Below are 6406 nucleotides of genomic sequence, written 5' to 3' on the forward strand. Positions count from 1 at the left end.
ACCCCGCATACTATACTCTGTGGATCAGAGAAGGTCCCCTCAACATCGCATACTTGTGTCCTATCTTTTAGGAAAGATGCACTGTAATTTAGAAATCAAAAATATCGTGCTTCACTGTATCGAATGCTTTTTGCAGGTCAAGTAGAAGCATACCAACATAATTCCCTAGATCTAAATTCTGACGCACATAATGGAAAAGGTGAATAAGACAGGTGTCAGTAGAGTGTGCAGCTCTAAAACCAGACTGGAGCTCATATAATAGATCATGCCTGATAAGATACTCCTCAACCTGTTCATACACAAGACGCTCAAAAATCTTTGATATGGTTGACAGAATTGAGACTGGCCTATAATTCCCAACATCAGCTCTGCTATTTTTCTTAGAGGGGAACCACCCTAGCATTCTTTCATATTGTTTGGAAAACACCCTGACTTATGGACAGATTTATAACATGGGTAAGAATACTAGATGTAACCTCAACACTATCCCTAAGAAACCTGGAGGGCATAAGGTCCAAGCCAGTGGCCTTATTCACTGACAGGGTGGAGAGGCTTCCTCTTACTTTATCCTCTGAGACAGGACTTATTGCAAATGCATCAGCATTTCAACATTTCTACTTCTATAAAAGGAGTTAACAAATGATTTGCCATATTTATCAGAAGCACCTGGCAATTTACTGACCTGGTAGCAACGGTAGTAAAGTAATGGTTAAAATGGCAGGCAATCTGCCGCTTATCAAAACACATCTCATTTTCAATAATAAGCCCAGCTTTACCAGACTTTGATTTGGATTTTGCTGTTGATCCCATATCATTTAGAACTTTCTATAGTTTTTTAGGTTGTTTTGCATTTGCAGTAATGGAATCAGAAAAAAATTCAGACTTTGCCTGTTGAACTTTGTAACAAACTTGATTTCTAAGATAAGCAGAAGAGTTATAGTCAGCTGGTAGTTTAGACTTTTTAAACTTTATGAAACATCTATTACGTTGTCTGATCAGATCAACGATTTCAGATGTCATCCAACATGCACTTCTATGCTTAATTCTTGTTTCCCTCATTGGTGCAACAAGAACAGCTATGAAACTCTGCTTGAACAAATCCCAAGCCTTATCAATATCATTACAATTGAGCACATCCGACCAGTCTCTCTCAGATAGCCTTTGATTGAACACCTCAGCAGAGTACTGTTTGGTACATCTGTATTTGATGGAACAATGCTCATTTATTGGCTGAGATTCCATTTTCTTGCATATGCAAAAAAACTGCATTATGATCACTGAAAGCCACATCCAACACACCTGACTTATATATCATTCCACAGTCAGATACTAAAATTAAGTCGAGAAGGGACTGGCTATTTATAGACAACCTAGTAGGCTCAGTAATTAATTGCTGTAAACCAGACACCTTGCAGAGATATGAGAAAGACTCTTTTAGGCTACTTTGTGACAATAATAGATTTGTATTAAAATCACCCATAATGATACATTCTTTCTCTAGGCATATATTGCTTTTTTATAAAACGGAAAGGTGAAATCCGGCAATCTGATTGGCTGTTAACTGTGACATGAGCGTATACCACAGCTACAATTCTAAAAAGCCTTGTCACAGCATATCACTCCACTTCGGGGAAGCAACAATGTTTCCATGACAACAACCAACTATTACAGTACGCAGCAAAAAGTAGCCGGTTTTGATGTCTATTTTTTTAAGGCGTTAATAACATTCAAACATGTTCACGGTCAGTCACAGGATCAGCACCTTGACAGCGACTATGACACTTAGGGCTCTATAGGGTGACCTGTCTGATTGAACAGCCTCATGGAAATGATATTTTACAATTCTTCACATTATTTACTAACGAAATTCGTTAAGGCAAGTAATTTGGTGCTTTTAAAGTCATGATATTCAGATGCGGCTGCTGCGTGTCCAGGTGCCTGCCGCATCTGTTAAAAAAAAAAAAAACCTCTCATTCATTGAGGTTTTGGGTGGATTCTTCCGGACCGCTCACTCATAGTTAACTGGGGCTTCGCATGCTTACGTTACGGGCTGATTGTCAGAAAAGCAACAAACAAACTGTTACAGTAGGTAGCAAAAAGTCGCTGCGGTGTTTTGGCAACGTTAACAAATAGACTAAATTAGTTGAATGCACATGTTTAAGGTTAACTTTCACCTCCAGATATGGTTAACAATGGTAGAGCTGATTGAGCAGTGACTTTCTCCCGAAAAAAAGGTGAGGAGTAGACGACATGCCGAGCTAACGTACGGAGAGCTAGGACTATTTTTTCACAGCGGGGCTATTTTATTAGATAATATATATTTCTGTTTAATTAAAAACTACATGAAAATTATTGTGTATTCCTCTTTCATATTGCCATTATTGGTAACCGTTTTAGAAACCGTTTTAGAAAAGAAATACATTCATTATACCACGCTAAGGGGGTTAGCTGTGATATAATGAGCGCATATCACGGACTGTCGTGATGTATTGCTTAAACAACAGACAGATTCAAGGAGTTCGTAGAAGTCTGTTTGCTTAAGTGGGCGGCAACAGACACCCACAATAATGGGCTTGGTTTTAGGAAGTATTACCTCGACCCAAGATGACTACAAGCCATCCACCTGTAGATCGTGGCGCGGATTGAAAGTTATATCACTCCTTATGAAAAGGCACACTCCTCCGTGCCTGTTGCGATCTCGTCGGTAGATGTAATATCCTGTAAGCCCAACTTCACCATCTTGAATTGAGCTGTCTAGCCAGGTCTCCGACACAGCGATCACAGCAGCCTTCGAAGTAGTCGCGAAGTGCCCGATTTCATCCAGTTTGGGTAGTGGACACTGATGGATATCTCCTGAAAGCAGTAGGCAATGATAATATTTTGGCAAAGGCATCGGGTCGCTGGGTTCCTCTGGACCTTGTTTTGAATGCGGCTTTAGACTGCATGGTGAACACGGCAGCAATGCCATATCCACAGAGTTTTTCAGCATTTACTGACAGGCGCCAGATTATGTCCAAACGCTCAGTTTTCAGCTGCGGAGATGTATCATATTCAAAGCACTCCCCCGAATCTAAACTGATACTGCTTCCAGAGCTCCAAACACACCTGGTGCACCCAACGCCATCTTGAGATTACGAGTGGGTCTTTATAGCTCTCTGAGTGAACTCCTGGGTTGAAAAATTCATTTCACTCAGGTTCTTTTCTAAGGTCTTATTTAATTCTATATTTCTGTGCATGTGAAAGTGTGTCACTTGGTATCAATTTATGTGTATTTCTACTACAAGTTATATATATATATATATATATATATATATATATATATATATATATATATATATATATATATATATATATATACAGTCGTCCTCAAAATTATTCATACCCTTGCTAATTCTTGTGATTTTTTAATTTAGTGATGAAATATTACATTTTTTTTTAGTTTGTGTATCAGTTATATGTGAACAACAATTGAACGAATGACAAAAATATAAAATTTAAGAAAATATTCATTTCAGGGGTATTTTATTGATGGATTCCCAAAAAATGCCATGTTCAATATTATTCATACCCCTGACAATATTTCAACAAAAATGTACCAAATGTGGTAATCTTTGTCAAGTAGTTACTTTAAGGTGTCACAATGGAATAAAACCCTTTAACATTGTTGACCAAATGTTAAACACTGATTTAAAAACAAAAAAAACCCATCCTTCCAGAAGAGTATAAATAGGGGAAAAGTGCTCAGGTCATTCTCAATTTCTGGTCATCATGGTCAAGAAGAAGGAGCTCAGCGAGGACCTACGTCACCGTCTTGTATGTGCCTACAGTGAAGGAAAGGGTTATAAGGCCATTTCCAAGCAGTATGATGTCCCTGTGTCAACCATCCAGAGCATCATCAACAAGCACAAGAGGTTCAACACTGTTAAAAACCTCAGTGGGCGTGGCAGAAAGCGTAAGGTGTCCTCTAAACTTGCCAGGAAAATCTGCCGAGAGGTCAACAACAACCCACAGACCACAACCAAGGCCCTAATTGAAATGCTTGACCAGGCAGGGACACAGGTGTCACGGTCCACCATCGAGCGAGTTTTGCACAGAGGAGGTCTCCATGGACGTACACCTCGGAAGACGCCATTGCTCAGGAAGAAGCATCTGGAAGCTCGCCTGGCCTTTTCTAGACGTCATCTGAAGCAAGATCCCAGCTTTTGGTCAACCATCCTGTGGTCTGACGAGACAAAGTTGGAGTTATTTGGCCATATGGATACTCAGTATGTCTGGAGAAAGAAAGGAGAAGCCTACAGACCGAAGAACACTGTGCCCACTGTCAAGTATGGTGGTGGGAACATAATGCTATGGGGATGTTTCTCCTCCAGTGGCACAGGGAATCTTGTCAAGGACCAAGGAACCATGAAAAAGGAGGATTACATCAGGATCCTTGATGAAAATGTGAAGGAATCTGCTGAGAAACTCCAGCTTGGCCACAACTGGACGTTCCAGCAAGACAATGATCCTAAACACACTGCCAAGGTAGTGAAGAAATGGTTCAAAGACAATGATGTCAACGTCCTAGAATGGCCAAGTCAAAGTCCTGACCTGAACCCCATTGAAAACTTGTGGCATCACTTGAAGACCACAGTGATGGCTAGGAAACCGACCAATCTGACCCAGCTTGAGGCTTTCGCCAAGGAAGAGTGGGCCAACATCCCACAGGAGACATGCAGGAAGCTTGTGGACACGTACAAGAATCGTCTAGAAGCAGTCATAAAGAACAAAGGCTATGCGATTGACTATTAAAGAAAGACAAAGGATGAGGGTATGAATAAATATGAACATGGCATTTTTTGGGAATCCATCAATAAAATACCTCTGAAATAAAGATTTTTTTAAATTTTGTATTGTTGTCATTCTTTCAATTGTTGGTCACTTATAACTGGTACACAAACTTGAAAAATTGCATTCATTTCATCACTAAATTAAAAAATCACAAGAATTAGCAAGGGTATGAATAATTTTGAGGACGACTGTATATATATATATATATATATATATATATATATACCGGCAGTTCAAAATTATCCCTCTTTTAAAACTGCTCTTTTGAACCTAGACCCTGGTCTATCTGCAAATTCCTGCAGTGCTACACATACATTGACACACCAGTAAACACCCAGAGATAAAATTGCATCATGTCATGGCTGCCAGCTGTTGCACTCTCATTACATTAGTGACTTGGACACAAAAAACATGGGAAAATAGGGCCCACAATCACATAATACATGATTGGATTTCCTCCTGTTTGTCAAGGACACTGAAGTCTTCCAGGACACGTGGATGCACACATCACTTTTTGAAAATGAAATGTAGGTCAAGCTGAAACAAGCCAACACCGTATAGAAAATTATTTTATTTGTTTATTTTGTAATGTGTAGGTATGTAGATATTTTAAAATATGTTTATGTTGAAAAAATATACAAGTAATATGTCTCTGGCTGTACTGGTTATCCCTCTTGTGGACGTAATACACAAAAATGGATATTTGAATTGTTTGAACCTATGTGGGTTTTTGGAGGGAATATTCAAACTTCGTTTTTGGCCAATTTTGAGATGATCATAGCTCTCTTGAAGCAGGTGGGACATTCTTCTGTAATCGTGATATGTTAAACATGTCAGAGATGGCATCTGGGTGACACATGTTCTTAGTACATGGTCAGAGATTTTATCAGGCTGAGCAGCTTTACTGATATTCACTCTTTCCTTGATCTGCTGTGGATCAAGACAGTGCCCAGACTTCTGAAGTTGGAGTAGACTTCACAGCTTACTCTTTGGCTCTTCTCATTTCGCCATTTTGTGCCTACTTGTCTCCTCTCTTCTCCAGAAATCGATCTCAGCATGCCATTGTGATGACTCAGTTCCTAAAATGCATCTTGGAGAGGAGCAAGTAGGCAAGGAGAGAGGAGGTTTGCCAGAGGAGCTATGAGCAAAGATGCACAGGTGTATCCTTGGCAGAAGTCTTTTCAGCATCTCTGGCGATGGAGTGTTGATGTGTTTCTCCTGGGTGGTGGCATCTCTGAATATCTGTGTCTGTGTTCTCAAAAGCTCTGTATTCCTGTATTCACCTGTATGTAATTTTGAGCCATCTGGGGAAAAAAAAAAAAAACATTAAATTTACTAGGTTACTTGACAAGTCCCAACACGGAAATTGTCAGACTGACAAACAAACAAACAAACAAAAAAACGCTACTTTAATTTTTCACCCAGTATACAGATGAAATACATTAGGCATGGTCAATGACAGTCCACAAATATTTTTCAAGAGCAACTACTTTTTGCTGCAGAAAGAGTTCCTGCTTCCGTATTGTTATTTTTATGCACACGTGGTGGAAATTCTTGTGAGCTGAAGGAGGGAGTT

This window comes from Chaetodon auriga, chromosome 18 (genome assembly GCF_051107435.1).
Source record: "Chaetodon auriga isolate fChaAug3 chromosome 18, fChaAug3.hap1, whole genome shotgun sequence".
NCBI lineage: Eukaryota > Metazoa > Chordata > Actinopteri > Chaetodontiformes > Chaetodontidae > Chaetodon > Chaetodon auriga.